General features: G+C 36.5%; 1 protein-coding gene across 6 annotated transcripts in view; it reads right to left on the reverse strand.

The window, feature by feature from the left end:
• The window catches only part of Grd (GABA-gated ion channel), a 74,431-nt gene that overhangs the window by 18,469 nt on the left and 38,488 nt on the right, over positions 1-17,474 (reverse strand). The gene's annotated exons all lie outside the window — the stretch shown is intronic.

Genomic DNA, 17,474 nt, shown 5'->3' on the forward strand with positions numbered 1-17,474 from the left:
GGGAGAGAACGCTGTATCTTAGAGAACATGAAAAAAGTGGTACCAAAGATTTAAAGCCGGTAATTTTTATTTGGAAGACGACGATCGTTCAGGTGCACCGAGAAAGTTTGATGACGGCCAGTACGTAAAATGTAATAAAATCATGAATTTGGAAAAAAGGGGAAAGAACTTATTTGCACACTTGGAGAAAATGCAAATGACTAAAAATCAACATTATTTTTTAATGAAACACCGGAACCTTTAATGTCTGGCCGAGTTGCCGCGCTGTCAGCGAACAATTCAACTTCGGCGAGTTAAGGGGCGTGAAACACGACGCGATCCGTGACTAATCGGATCCATCATTCTGACACCTTCGATCGGTCAATTTGCAGCAGGAGAACCTGTCGCACTTACCAGCAACCATATCGCTGCTCAGATTAACTTCGAAATCCGCTGAACGAGTCGTTTTCACGGCGCGGCGCGGCGCGGCGGCGCGACGTCGGATCGTGAGCATTTCTAGCTGGTCGAAAGATTTATCGATGTATTTTCCGCGAGGTAGAATACCGAACGCGTTCAAGCAACTTTCCCCTTTCAGATAAATGTCTGAACACTTTATTGTACGATCGCGATTTTTTATCGAACAGTTTCTGCTCTATCGGCGACGGTTTTTGTAAGGTCTGATCGTTGGCGGTCACAGAAAAGATGAAAAATTTCGAAAGATCTCGACAAATTTTAGAACTATGGCTCTTAAAAATTTGCAAAAAATGCTAGCACATAAAACATGACAGAGTTTAGTACGATTTTAATTTCTTTCAGTTCTAAAAAGGCTATCACCACGGAAAATATGACTTTATTTGATTCGAGTTTCTTCGAATTCATCTACGAAAATTCTACAAATATTCTACAAAAATTGCAAATTGCACCAACATCCGCGGTCTAGTAATTACATTGTAGTATGTAAATGCAAAACGTACTTTTTAAATTTTCAATATAGGCTCACATAAAAATGTTGTAAAATGCAACTTTTAGTATTTTTGCTACAATTCCGATCAATTGCAGTTTTTGAAAAAATTCTTTTCCCACTCTGTAGTAAACTAATTGCTCTAGCTTCCCAAAAAGGTTCAGATCGTATAGTAGAACATTTAAAAGTTATCGTCTTTTTTAGAGCGTCCGGATATTAATTCCAGTCACTGTGTATAGGTTGTCAAGAAATTATGCGTGCACCTTAAGAAAGTTTGGTGCAAACGTGACCTTGACCGACTTTTACAAGGTCTATTTTTTAAATGATTGTATCGTATTCTACTTACCGAGAGGAACAAACTACTCGAAGGAATCGTGGGTCAACAATGAACCATTAAAACGTTACCGAGGCTAAAGAATAAGTGTTTGAAGATCACTCGTGGTCCTTCAAGAGAAATACATGCATATTAATTGCGCCGATAATTAAATCGGGTACGCAAAGTTTTAATTAAATGACTTCCAATAGGTTTCGCAGATACTTCTTTCCGCGAACAAAAGGATATTCCATTTTGTTTCAGTGTGCATCAGCTGGAAGTGTATCACGCGAAACGGAAGTAATCCATCGGCAAAATTTATATCTCCTCAAATAAGATATCGACTCCCATCGTATTAAGACTAAATCGAGATAGAAGCTCGAAGCTAATGTCTACTTCGATGCCGCATCAGGTCTAATATACTGCGATCACATTCTTGGCTTTCGTTCTGAAACGTAAGCAGTTTAGTTAGGATTATCTTCCGCGCATTATGTCAGACCTTTTAGCTGTTTGTGGATGGTGCTCAGAATCTCTTCGACAACGTATACATATACATCGGTTCAGGTCTAATTCTTTCCCAGAGATATATTTCAGTTTTATGTCTTCATCCGAAGCTGTGTTTCTCGCGATCAAATAATCTACTGCCAGTCTGCATATTAAATGTCAAATATGAAACAGAAAATTCACTTATTCGTAACGTGGTTATTGATATAACGATTATTTAAGAGAAATACATATATTTCAAGTAGAGATTTTGTGTAATTAGACTGCGGATTTCATGTATTTATAACAAAAACGAGTAGGCGTAATTGAAAACAATAAAAAGATTAAAAGAAGTTATCAATGTCGAAATACTATTTTGATCATATCAAAATTATTACAAAGCGAAATCAGTTTTTACTTAGCTTCTATAGATTGCAAATGATGTATAAAAATTTTATTCTGCATAAAGATCCGCTGCATAGTATTAGTAATTCATAGTATATAGTTCATAGTCTAGTAAGTCATAGTAAAAAACTATGTACCCCTGTGTGTGGTCGAAAATGTTCAAAGCTGTGTTCCTTGCGAGCAAATAATCTACCGTCAATCTGTATAACTTTTACTAAATTGTCAAAAAGCTATTCAACCGCGATAAATGCAGCAAAATATTAAATGTCAAATGCAACAGAAAATTCGCTTATTCGTAAAGTGGTTATTGATATATATATATATAGGGTGTGGCTGGACGGGTGATTCAATCGAGCAGGGAGTGATACTACATGTAAAAATAAGTCGAAGAAAAGAAACGACATTTTTTCGTTCCACGCTTTGTTTTCGAGAAAATCGAGTTTAAAGTTCCGCGAGGTTCGCGCGCCTTAGTACAGAAAGTAGAATTGGTTGATCATGGTCAGACGCGTCAGACGATTCCTATGCAATAGCACGTGCATTCGCTGCATTTTCAAACTCGATTTTCTCAAAACCGAAGCGTCAAGCAAACAAATTTTGTACCTTTTTTTCGACTTATTTTTACATGTAGTATCATCCTCTGCTCGGTTGTCCACCCGTCTGGCCACACCCTGTACAATGATTATTCAAGAGAAATAAATTTCAAGTTTGTGTAATTAGTACTCTTGGTAGAAAATGGTCGGTAAAAATCGTGGATATGATTGTTGTACATTATAAAGAAAGAAACATATAATATTAATGTTTATGTTAATGTTTTCTTTATACAGTCAAACCTTTTTTTGTGCGGTAGATATAGGGACCGCAGATAAAAACCGCACAAAAAGAAATATTCACAAACTCCATAAATAGCTATAACAAGTAATTTTTCAAAATATATTAAAGAAATTTTTTTTATGCGGTGGAGAGGGATAAAAATGTCTCACTTAGGAAATATGTCAAAGCTTTACGAATAGCGAGAAAGTGCTTTCCAAACAAAATAAATAATTCAATTACACATGGAAACATTTAAAAAGATTTTAATTTCTCATTTTAAACATGGAGAAATTTTCAAAATGTACACAATTCAATACTACTCGTCGTAGTCCAAAACGCGCATATTCTTGTGATGAACTGGTTCGTAATCGCTTTCGTCACTTGAAGATATTAGAGTTGATTTATTTTTTGTTATTGATCAGCTGCTTGTAAACGTCGCGATAGCCAGATATACACGATCGAAGCTCTTTCTGGAATTCCAAACTTCTTTCGGGATTGTTATCTATTTCAAGAAAATGCTTTTCCAATTTGCTGCAAAGCTGGATCCCTGCATATATTTTTCGAACGTACATATGGCGAACAGAATCTCGATATTCATATACCGCATAAAAAAAGACCGCACAAAAACAGGTTTGACTGTATATGACGAATTTTATTTGTCGATATTGTAAATATGAATTATTACAATGGTAGACAGTCGAATTGTTCGATTGAATAATTTTTACAAGGGATAGTAGGGGTAGTAGCTTGTGTGTGTCTTACTTCCATGAAATACTGTTAAGAAGTTCAAATTTAAGCACACATCTGCGGACTAATTATTAGTTTTAATGACAATAGCAACTCTGCTACGGTATATGTGTAACGAAAGTTTCGAATAATATGACTTGCACAAGCAGAGTTATAACACGAGACTCGCGGTGAATGGCGGAAGTATTCGAACGACAGGATTCCGGAGATTCCAGGAAGACGACTGTTATTTTAGCGTAATCTTCTCATTCACGTCGACGAAAGGTGTTCCAAACAATCTCTAAAATGATCTCTATCCCCGACGATATTGGTTCTTCCAGTTCCGTTGTCTAGTATTACTTTATAGCTAGATCTTCCATCTTTCAAACCATAAGAAATGCCAATATAATAATTACAATCATTAGTCTTCCAAAACAGTGTAACGTTTTAACTTGAAATATTCTTATTATTTCGAATGATACGAGAAACTGTGTGACAAAAAAATTGTTTGTTTCAGTGGGACAATTATTACGACTAAACCGTGGATTTTTATATTATATTAAAAGTCACGTAGACATTCAGCTCTTCTCTGAATAATTTCGAAGAGATGAAAATAATGCAAAAAGATTTTTAAATTATTTAAATGTCTTTACTGTTTTGCATTTGATTTGCCCATTTTTAAACATTTTTCCTCAAGATTATATTTTCCAACATTTCAAGAACATCGTTGTTTTTTCTTAATGGGAAGTATCAGATGATTGCATAAGTTCGTGCCCGATTTTCATAGATGTAGCAAATTGTACTGCACGGCGGAATGTAAAAAAAAATATATAGCCATTCTTTTCTAATTGTAGAAGATGTAGAAATTGTAGAAAAGAATGGTGACTATATAGAGTGAGTCACCTAACGTGGCCATCTCAAATATCTTATTGTTTTTAAAGATACGTCAAATGTCTGAAGGACAAAGTTGAACGGTTCAGTGGGGCTCACACGATACCAAAAGTATTTTTGTTTTTATGTGATTTTTTTTAGAGATATCAAGGTCACCTTCATTTTTTAAATGGAATGAGGTATTTTTTAATACATCAATCAATGCAGCTGGACATTCGGTATTTATTTTGATGCGTAATATCAATTGCAAAATTTGTACCGAACAGACAAACAGACAGACAAGAAAGCGAGTTAATAAAAACGTGGTAAAAAATTGAAATAAAAAATGAGCGTGCCGCGATGGCAGTTAGGTTGCTCGTGATGATTCTGAAGGAAGTTTTGGACCCTAGTTCAAAACGAACTGAGAGAAACAGTGTGAAATGTCGGACGCTGGCACACGGATTGGCCAGAACACGCGAAAACATAGAAACCGCGAGAAGGCCGACAAAGAAAATGCCGTTCTTTCCTCACGCCCTGGTGAACAAGGTGTTCCGTTGCTTTTGATGTTCCAACGAGCCCTTTCCAACTTCCAAAACGTTTCCGGGTTCCGGCGTAGCAATTAAGGCGAAAGTTCGCCGCTATAAACGTCGTTTAATCTTCCGACAGACGGCGGCGCGGCGCGGCACGAGATACGTTTGTAACCGGCACCAGATTTACCCGCCGAACTTTCAGAACGACGACGACGCTGACAGTAAGCAGTTATCATCGAACAATCATAATTATTAGACCGTGGATCTCTATGTAAATTCCTCCGTTCATTTTAGAAAAGTCAGAGCAGCAGAAACATCTATTTCATTAGCTAAAAGATTCCTTCACACGAAAATCAAGCAACAATTCTAACTACTTTTGTCCATGTGAAAGTTCTCGTGTATTTTACAAATTGACTAATATATTCTTTGTAGAATAAAAATAAACTAGTTTTCAAAAATCGTAATGACAATTAACCTATGTAGTATCTAAATAACAACAAATGATTTTACACTTTTTAAGTTGCTGATGTACAACAACAAAAAAATTGGCAATTTTAGCTAATTTTCAAACGGCTCTCCTGTAAAATTTCCTTTTTTCCGACTTATGTTACTTTTCTTTTGGATCAATTTGGATACAAGTTTGCAGTAACATTTTTAAGACTGTTATCAAGTTCTCGACAAAGCGGATTTTTAACTCGTCAATTTTTCCCTTTTTCTACCAACAAAGGAAGCTAAAAATTTGGATAGAAAATTGTATATTCGAGTTCAAATAGCTGTAACTTTGCTAAAAATTCATTTTTTCAAAGTCGGTTTCGACAGGGAATAGTTTTGTTCATAGATTTGATTAAATTTAGAAAAATTTGGGCTTTGCGGGAAATGGCCAACGAAACAAAAGAATTTTTAGAATGAAATTGATTGTGTGTGCAAATGCTGTCTACATATTATGTAGTTAGTAATACACATATTGATGCAAACAGATTTTTTGAAGAACGTTTCTCTGTGAACATTTTTTTCAACGTTGATCCGATGAAACTCCTCTCGAATAAAATGGTAACCGATCCATGGCGGAAGATCAGCCACCGACGCGTCAAGCGTCGCTTCGGCTTAGCAAACGAAATAGAGAAAAAGATCAGCGTCTATATCGAGTAGATTGAACATGTTCCGCAGGTTCGTTCGAATAATACGTACATAGTATGTTTCGCGTATGGAGCAGAGCGCGAGGCGGGAATAATTTTCACCGTTCATCAGAATGGATTTCATTGTTGACCGTACGCGCGGTTGAAGAGGAGCGTGACATTTGAATCGTGCTGCAACACGTCGGGAATTATTCGTTTACCGATGCCTCTGAAAAGGGGTGAGACAGTGAAAAAAATTGCGGCGAGACGCGTGCTGCGTATCTGTTTTTTGCAGTTTCAAATTGCATATCGAACAGGACACGCGTCGCCTTTCGCTGTTATCTGTCGATTGTTGGCTCCTTTATCGATCCTTCAACGCGAGGTTCGGCTAAACATAAATGAGATTGTTTTAAACATTTTTTACCGGATCGATAGATTTGCTAATTTGTCAAAATTATTTTTATACGCCACTTTATTTTTGGACTCGAAGACTTTCCATTCCAACTGTAGAAAAGCTTTGGATGGCGCATAAAATAAGTGATAAAGTTAATTTTCAGTTAAATGTATGGGTTAGCTTTGGCTGGGTAAATATTAGGTTGTTGCATATGAAATGTCCGATTTTAGAATGCAACTCTTATAAAATGTTTTGATCAAGAAATGCTATTACAGCCTGCATATAGTCTATAGGTTTATTAAATATACTATAAAACTTTTAGGTACAAAGCTAATCCACCATGACCGGTTCTAGATGTTTATTTCACAATTAATGAAATAATAAAGATGCCTTCATGAGAAATGATTTAATAAACATCTTTATTAGAGCACCTGTTATAATATGAACCGCACAAAGTCTGAATAAATTAATTCTTGTCATTTTTGTATAGGCAACCACGTGTCCGTTACTTTTATAGCTCGGTACGTAGCAGACATATGTCTGGAAAAATAACTTATTGACAATAGCATTATGTGATTTTTAGTAAAAATGTGGCGATTAATTAACGTACTAGTCGTTGATGGTAAAAAGAACTACAAAATCAAGATAATAATCTTGTAAATGAAAAACGCGAATGACCATAATATCTTATTTTTACCGCAATACAATCAAGAAACTTGAAATTTGTAGATAGAATACATTGGGTATGCAAGATTGCGGTTGTTTAATATCACTGCTAACAATCGGACATTTCATATGCAACAACATAATAGTTTTATGCGTATCGAAGAAACCACGTAAAATATTTTAGATTTTCATTGAATTTTTAACATGGATCAGACAGCACGATTTTTATGCCCGTATTGCGTGCAGCTAATTCAGAATGTAACGGGGTTAACGTCCATCTCTTCAGTCACAAATCAACCCGTATTAGGGAGTAAGACAAGCGCATATACAAGGGTGAAGTGGAGAGTCGAGCATATCTACCCAACCCAGCAGATATATCAGCTGGATCGTTCGAAATTGAATCTGACCACAGGTCCTCATCCATACGCGGAACACTGTAATTAATTGCAAAATTTTAGCGCAGATATTGCGAATAAATTTTTGCTGCTGTTCAAATATTGAAATGGGAATAAAACGGAGATATTTTCCATTTTTGGCTTCCGCTGCTACGAACCTGTAAATACAGTATCATAAATGTAATCGTGCAAATAATCTCGCAACATTTTCAAAAAGCATACAACGCCATCAACGTTTCACTTTCTCAAACAATTATTAAAATTGAAATAATTTGAAATTATTATTTGAAATTATATATATATATATATTTGAAATTATTTCAATTATATATATATAAATAATTCTCAATTATTTCAATTTTCTTAGTTATAAATAAAAAATGCTTATCAGATATTAATGAATCAAATTATACGACAATTTTCAATTTCTAAAATAATTTTTGAAAAATTCTTGGCCCATCCGTTTTCGCACTTATTGACCACTGTGGGTCGATACGATTCTCTGGCAGACTTGATTAGTTTGATCGAATATTTTCTGCCAGGTAGTGCCTTAGGACGGAAGACAAACAGACAGGGATTACAGGGAGAGGGAGATGATTATTAAAGTGGGATAATACTTCGAGTCTGTTCAAACAGTTCGCCGAAGGTTTGCCTAATGGCGGGCCGCTCCGTGCAGACCGGCTGCGGCAATCGCGAATTGAATCGGCCGAACGGTGATTTGCTTGATTAAATGCCGTTGTAAGTTCAGGTAACCCGAATAATCGTCAGAATAAACATCGCGGGGCAGGTCAGACGAGCGGAGATATTGGAAACTGTCTGCTGGCACGGTGGCTCCTCGGTGGAAGCCCTGTTGTACGCACGGGGCCGAGGGAAACGTTGCAGTAACCCTAGCATTTTGAGATCCTCGATTCCGTCCAAGAGGGTATAAATCATCTCGAGCGTGAAGTGTACACATGCTCCGCGTTACGAAGCCCCTTCACATTTGCCAACCTCCTTCTGGATAGCCGGAGCCGTGCTCGCAGGTTCCCAGGGTTCTACCTCGGCCGAGCTATTTGCGAACTTGTTCCACGGCTCAAAGGAAAATTTCTACTCATCACCTACTTTTTGGGAATCGTGGCCTGAACCACGCCATTTACCTCGAAGCATCCCCATCAACCGTATTTCCACCAGTAGACATTTTCTGGCCGGTTTGAGGACTCGTGGAACACACGACGGAAGCTTTATTTGCGCACGCTAATGCTCAAAGCTTCCGGTTCACGCGTTCGAGCCTGAACCATTTCCTTACTAAATACTTTTTATCGTATTAAGTGCATCGTTTATTTTAAAAGTGGCGACGGCCTGTTCATATTCTGAGATTTTGCAGAAACAATGTGTTTCGACACAAACTTTATTAGTCACCCGTCTATACTACATGAATATTCTCAATGGCAAAACTTTATTTCTCAATGCATACGAACAGACAGCGCGTAAATGTTCGCTCCCTCGACATTTATACTGTCCCCTACTCTTATCAACTACCTGAGATTCGTGGAGAAGGGGCTAGAGCAATTGCTTGTTATTGTTTACTTTAACCGCCGTCCCAGGTATACAAATTCCTAGGCTCGTCCTTGCATGCCACCACATGCGTAATGACTTTCGCTGGACGGTTAATCGCTTTATGTTTACAATCGTATTTCTTTTTTGTCTTCCCGAACCTCGCGACTCTTTGTAGCCTGGCGCGGCCCCGGATCTGCCTTTCGGTTTCTCCGTGCTCGCTAGATATATTCTCCAAATCGAGGTTTTTTGCGGTCTAAGGTAGACACATTGTGTATTGTAAAATTTGTTTTCACGGGACCACTCCGGGGACCTACTCTACAAGACGCAAAAGGTTTCGTTCCGGTTGGTCCATCCATCTCGGCGTAATCGGTGAACATACATAGAAAAAAAGGTACATACAGATCGAATTGAGTAACATCCTCCTTTTCCGAAGTCGGTTAAACAGGAAATTAATTGTAACAATCGTAGACATTGTTCGAGCACTTTCGTCGGCCATTGTCCACGGGGATACGCGATGCATATTATCGGGACAAAGAAATGTTGATAAAACCGCGGGACACTCGTGCACGAACGGCTGTACATCGGCTGGTAAAGCGGGGAGAGGTTTGTTGGGTCGCGTTTATTATGATGTATTCTTTAGCGGGTCTCTCGCGGGACGGTCTCTCTCTCGTTTGCATGAAAATAACGAACCCGATTAGCATACAGACACGATGAAATCCTAAAACTACTTTGGCCCGGGGAACGGGTCGAATCACGTAGGTTTCACCCTGTACCACGTAGGCAGAATCTAAAATCATGGATTTTCCGGGGCGAATCCTCCGGGCTGCTGGATCCCGGAGAACGCAGCAGATTATCTGTGACGGATAGCACCGCGTTTTAGGTCTATTCCGTCTGGAAATGAGCGGATAGTACCCTACCACCAAGGGTACATCCGACTACTTACCCAGCCACCCGTGAAATCGTGCCGTGATTTCACGAGCTCGTCGCGCGAACGATCAAAATCCTGCAGGTGTTTCCACTACGATGTTCCTGTGCAAACCATAATACTACGAATTACGTTCTGAGGTTGTATACACCGGCGGAATACTTTACGCGATGATAAAACTTCGATCTCCCAGCGTAATTCATATCTCCAATCATTTTGGCTCGAGAGAAGCTCGACTTAATTTTGTAACCTTTTTTTCCAAGGAACGTTTACCAACATATTTGTTATATTTTCCAGATTAAAATGAGACACAATTCGGATCATATTTGTTTGGTTAACTCACAATACAGGAGAACCTCGATTATTCGAACTGGTGATATCTGATTTCTCCATTATTCGAATATGTGTTTCATGTGTGAATTAATTTTTAGATTAAACTTGTCTAGCACTGTAGTTAAATAACTGTTCTATTATCCGTACACGCATGTTTCACACAGTTCGATAAGAGAAATAAACTCTCGTTGATAACTGTTACGAGTGATCGAAATGAACTTCTCTCATCGATAACTGTTATGAGCGATCGAAACAGTTCTTCTTCATCGATAATAGTTGTCGAGGAGGATCCAATTTTTTGAACGCTGATAAATATTATTTGTAGCCAAAAAGTATGAAAATCGATATTTTTTAATCATTCTTCTTTATTGAAAAAAACGGCATTGGACTGTTTTGCCCATCAGCCATTTTCTTTTTAATCATTTTGTTTTTCGAATTTTTTTCTTTATATTTCGTGTACATTATCTTAAATTTTAATAATAATCAACTTTTTATTAATGATTTTTTTTCGTAGAAGATTTTAGAATAACTGTTAATTTTGGTTCTTGGCAGGAAGTAATTTGGATCAGTGAATTAAGTCGTGAAAGGAAGAGTTTCTTATAATGTTGATAGCGAAGAGTGAAAAGTTTTGATTATCAACGTTTACACTACGCGTATTCCGGATACATTTCGAAACCGGTAAAAGGAAACGTGAAAGAAAAATCCCCACCTATACGAAGTCCGAGTCATTACTTTGGGCTGCATCTGGCATCGGTCCCAAGTGTTTGAGTTTTAATATTCTTAATGATATGTATGCTCGTGGAAAGACTGTGCTGCTGCCATGCGTTCGTGTGCCAATCAATTTTATAATGTTTCTATGGTACGCGATACTGGTCGCAAGATCGATACAACGTACGAAATCATTCATTTTGTATCGGTAGGCGATGCACTTTGCTAACAAACTTTGCTTTAAGTAGGTCATCTCAAAAGTTTCGAGGATCGAAGGATTGAGAGAGGCTCCACTCGCAAAACTATTTATTTAATTTCCTCGAGGAATGTGTCCGTCGGTGCACGAGGTCGCCATCTTTCGCTTTTCGATATTTTCACGGAAAATTAACAGATTCATTCCCCTTCAGATATCGAGCGAACTGCATTATCTTTAATTAAATAGACTCGGAGTCTGATATAATATTTAAGGAAATTATTTTTAGAGGAAGTATACTCCGAAAGTTCTCCGAGTTTTCCCAAAATCTCTTCAATAATATTTTTTCGTAGCACTAATCGTACCGAATGTATCGAATATACAGTGGGTGTACAAAGTATTCGTACACCTTTGAAAAACTAATAACTTTTTTATAATTGTACTAAACGACCTGATTTTTTATAATCAATTAGAAGCATTGGTTTACGAAATGATATGCAAAAAAGATTTTGCAAAATTTATAATTTACAAGGTTACGTGCAAAAATAAAAATGTTGAGCATGCGTATAAATAACATAGATCTACAAAACAAATATTTTAAATTTTCATTGCTGGGGTCCAAATAAAGAAGATTTAAAAAATGCCTTTTATATTTTTGCATGTAACCTTGTGAATTATAATTTCTGGAAAATCTTGTTTGCATATGATTTCGTAAACCAATGCTTCTAATTGATTATAAAAAATATAAAAAAGTTATTAGTTTTTACAAAGTGTATGAATACTTTGTACGCCCACTGTATATTGGTACATAAAAATTACAAGACTGAATTTATTTAGATATTTCACAATTTTTAGAATAATACGTGCTCAAATAAAGAAATTTATTGAATAATTTCTAACGGAAGCATCTCTATAATTTCAATAATTAAAAAATAAACAATGTGAAAGATTATTGTATGGATAGCGTTTTAATCACAATTTTTTATGGATTAATTTATAAATTGTCAGGATTTCTGCAATATGTTTAGGATTATCCCATAAAAGTCTCGCTACACTCGAAGAGTCTATCATTACGTTCAAGAAAAACACTCGTTACGTTCCATAAAAACGTAACGGAGACAAGTGTGTAAACATTATTGCGCGATAAACGGACAGACGAGTTCTCGGTCGAGCTGACGAAGTCAAAGTTTACAGCTAAAAGATGGTCGACCCATTTATGCACCGATGCTGCTATATGGACGCGTATCTGTACGTGCGGAGCGAGCAAGGTCGATTCACGTGTGATCAGGAATGTGTAAAATCCATAAAAAAGGCGTAATAAACTTTCACATTCATCATTTTATTACGGACGTGGAGTCGACTAGTAGGTTGTTGCCGATGAAATGTCCGATTTCAAAATGCTACTGTTAGGATGCGTTTTGATCAAGAAATACTACTATAATTCACTAAATTAACTTTTCTCTTGGAATAGTAGTTCTCATAAGTAAAACGCAACTCGATTAATTAAACCGAGTATTAACAGTTACTGGTCATTGCTGTTTTATTAACACTAACTGTGCCGAGCACAAAATACGACTGCTATACATTGTTTTATAAAAATGACAACACCGAATTTATTAAAATTTTTATAATGATACGTGCTTGAATGAAGAAATTCATTCAATAATTTCTAATGGAATTATCCTTCAATGATTATAAAGTAAAAAATCTGACACCGGTTGTTTGACCGGTCGTGATACAGTTAGTGTTAATTATTATAATAATATAAGAATGTATAAACAGGGTGTCCTAAATATGTTGTACTTCCTTTTAAGTCTCTTTATTCATTTATATATCAGAAATGCATAAAATCCGCAGTCTAATGATACCGTCGAACTGTTGGTTTGTAAAATTTTAAGAAATGTTTGCTTTCCATTTTCAACTAATTTGTACTACAAGAAAACACGCTGTTACGTAAAAGTGTTTGCAACGAGCACAGATTTGCAGATATTTATTTAAAGATGGCGTAGAGAGGGACTTAATCGCACGGCCTTCAGTTCTAAGATTTCACCGAGAGGAAAAATACTTAACTATGTTGAATCTCTGCAAAGTAGGAGCTAGTTCTATCAATATTTGCGGAGAGCTGTAGTAGCAGCTAATAAAGTGCTGTGTAAATAGTGCGACGTGATCGACATTTAATAGTTACCAATCGGCCACGAGACCGTGCGAGGAGAGTTTCCACAGAAATTCGATTTTCACGGTCGGACCAAGAGCGCTGGTGCGATTACTCGTTTCATAAATGTCCTCGAGCAAAGTTTTAATGCCGGCGATCATTTTAAATCGATCGTTTTCCAACGCGATTGTGCAAATAACCGAATTGATAATATTAGAACAACATTAAACACGGACGCTAATTTTGTATTTTTACTTTATCGAAAAATATACGATACGATATGAAAGAAAACCTTATATCCATTGTTGTACATAAGAATATTAATCCTACATTATAAAATACTGATGTAAAGCATAGGTACTTACAAATTTTTCAGAATCTTCACGATGTCATTTGCGCAAATCCGTCTTAACCCTTTGTACTCCGAATTATTTTTCAATTTTATTGCCAACAATTCCCTACTATTTTAAGTGTTTTATTTGAAATTTACTTCAAAGGACAGTTCCTTGACCGCTACTTATTTTCCACAATTTTGTTTACTAATTATATTAAATATAGCGTCCTTCTCAGGTACAGTTACTCGAATTAATATTCGGACGCTCTAAAAAAGACGATAACTTTTTTAATATTGTACTATACGATTTGAACTTTTTTGGGATGCTGGAGCAATTAGTTTACTACAGGATATGACAAAAATTTTCTTCAAATATAGCAATTGATCGGAATTATAGAAAAAATACTAAAAGTTGCATTTTACAACTTTTTTATGCGGGCAAATTTCAACAAAAATTGATGAAATCCCAACAAAAACATCCTGTAAACAGGAGCCAAGTTCCTATGGCCGTAAAAAGTTGTGAGATCAAACGAAATACGGCCAAGTTCGTTAGCTTAGAAATACCTCTTGCAATACTGAAAAAAGCGTTTGTAAAAATTAGTTTAAAAGAACGCTATTTAATTTTTACAGAGCTACATGGAGGGCTAAATTATTCAAACTTGGCCGTTACGTTTTAAACCAATGGCCATAAAAGGTGTTAGCCCTCCATGTAAGTCTTTAAAAATTAAATAGCGTTCTTTTAAACTAAATTTTACAAACGCTTTTTTCAGTATTGCAAGAGGTATTTCTAAGCTAACGAACTTGGTCGCATTTTGTTTGATCTCACAACTTGTTACGGCCATAGGAACTTGGCTCCTGTTTGCAGGATGTTTTCGTTGGTATAAAATTAATAATTGAGTAAATCTAAGGGGGTTTTCGAACCTACCCACTTTGAGGGGTAACGTCATCCCCTAAACCTGTTTATCCGCCGATTAAAAAATACGCGTGTGAAATATTTTTCGCGAAACTATCAATTTACCAAGTTACATCAAAATCGGTGATTGGCAATTAGGTCATGCTTTCATTCTATTTAATGTTTCAGTTAGCCAAGTCTGCATTGAATGTGTTAAATGGTTCGCCGTCTACTTTCCCGGTATACGGGTAGGTCGAACAAGTAAATGCGAGTTTTTGAACTGGCGGCGGCGTTCGAGTTTCAAGAATCTGTGGCGAACTGGCTTGAAACGGTTTCACTATTTCATTCAACGACACAAAGAGTATCCATTCGATGGAGTAGGTGCTCCTGTCGCGGAGGGTGGCGGAATATGACGGCTAAGTTCCTTGGGGTTGGTCGGGCGAAAGGTTCGACGATTCGGCCATTTCGAATTGTCCGACAAGACAAATAGAAATACACGGGAGCAGAGGTTCGAGCGATGTACGTTTCCCCTTTGTTAAGCCATTCCCTTTCTCTTGACCTAGTCTACTGGATCGGCTCTATTGTGCGCGCCAGAATTAACCCTTGAGCTCAAGGTGGCTCTATACACGTGCGCACCGGTACGCCTCACTCCGTGGTCTTGTTAAGAATCATGTGTCCGACACGAATCGTTCAAAAAGTATATCCCACCTGAGAACTATACATCGCGAGCCTCCTGAGGTTAAAACCTTCGAAAGTACATATTGGCTTGCTCGGAAAATTCGAAGGCAGCACATTCTAATTTCGGTATACAGGGTGTTCCAACAATGTTGGAGAACTTGGACACGGGTGGTTCCTTAGGTCATTTCAAGTAACCTTTTCTTTAACGAAAATTTCTGTTTTGTCTTTGTTAATACTAAACCTACCGAGCTTTAATAGTAACTGGTACACATGTTCCCTTATAAAAATGACAAGGTTGATTTTATTTAGACTTTGAGTAGCTCCTATCGTAATATGTGCTCCACTAAAGATATCTATACAATCATTTTCTATGACATTATTTTTATTATATCATAATCGTAAAATAAAAAATCTGAAAAGTTTTTGTTCGACAATTAAACAAACTTATATGCTTTGTTCTATACTGAATTTCTTATAATGTCTCATTCTTTTGGTGGAAATATATTTTACAGAGTTAAACATGTTATAAAATATATGTTTTTAGCGCATTAAATGAATACATCAGCGTGTATGTACCCCACCAGTGGTATACGCGGCCTGAATGGATAGTTTAACGTGTACCATCGGTGGTACACGTGGCACGGAACGTGCTAAAGAGTTATTAATGAGTTACACGGACCAATTAAAGCCCGGCTACTAGATTGAAAGTGAAAGTGTGATAATAGAATTTATAAGGTATATAAATTATTGTTGTGTAATAACTAGACTGTGGATCTTTATGCATAATAAAAGATGTTCGCCTTGACTGCAAGATACAGGAGCCAAATAAAAAATTTTTTATTGTCTTAATTATTGTATTAAGCTGAAACTAATACACTGATGTCCTTAAATCTTTTAAATATGACCCCTGCTTTAAATTGTTCGTACCCATTTTTATCGTAAATGCATAAAAACTGTGGAAACTTTAACGTTTTCACTTGATGTCTCTTATAATTTTAATAAGTTCTCGCATAATAAGCAATCATTACTTTGGCATCTTTTCACCCAAAGACTGTCCGGTGTCGTAACGCTGCGGAGCAGCAAATTTTCTTTTAAAATCTCCGTTAGTACGGAAACATAAAAGCTTTTTAGGAGACAATGAAAGTTAGTATAATGAGGTAGCACAGATTAATTCGGTCACTTGTTCGATTATTCATCTTCCAGCGATTATGAACTTTTTAGTTTCTTCGTGAGCTGGCTGCTATAGGTATACATGCCATTCATGTACAATATGTACATTGGGGTGACAATCGGGAGTCATTCCTTTCATACCTTATTTACAAAGAATTTGATGCGCATCGATTTGTAATTACCATCGATTATAGAAATTAATAAGAAATATCTGATTATTTCTAGGTACGTTTTCGTTATTAAATACTTTCATCTTCAGTTGCAGTCGTATTTAAAACTACAATTCAATAATAATTCAAGTATTGAAAATTTAGTCTGAATTTTTCCTTTGATGTACAATCTTCTGTTAATTATAATTGGTAGACTGCGAATCTTTCTGCAAAATATAAAAATTGTCTGCATCGATTACGAGAACCAGGGTCCAAGTAGAAATGTATTTTTTTTTATTAAGAATTTTAGTAGGCTGTTCTGCAACTTGGGTAACCAGAAATCTCGCCTTTCTCCTATGCAATCCAGTAGATTTGGGCGAGAAAATGCCAAAAATTCAAGTTCCGATCCTAGAAGATTAGTGGTTCAAAAGTTATGAGTGTTTAAAGTCGAGCGATTTACAGTGCTTTTGAGGTAAGAGTACTAAATAGCTCAACTTCTCGAACATTCATAACTTTTGAACCATTGATCTTCTAGCAACGAAACTTCGATTTTTGGCATTTTCTCGTCCAAATCTACTGGATTACATAAGAGAAATGCAAAATTTCTGATTACTCAAGTTACAGTTTAACCTTTTAGCATGCTGATAATAACATATTATTTATTGCTGTCATAAATGTATAAAACGCGCAGTCTAATAATTACATAGGACTTTGTAGGTACATTTTAAGAAATGCTAACTAATATTTTGTTTCTAAT

The sequence above is a fragment of the Lasioglossum baleicum genome, chromosome 2 (genome assembly GCF_051020765.1).
Source record: "Lasioglossum baleicum chromosome 2, iyLasBale1, whole genome shotgun sequence".
Classification (NCBI taxonomy): domain Eukaryota; kingdom Metazoa; phylum Arthropoda; class Insecta; order Hymenoptera; family Halictidae; genus Lasioglossum; species Lasioglossum baleicum.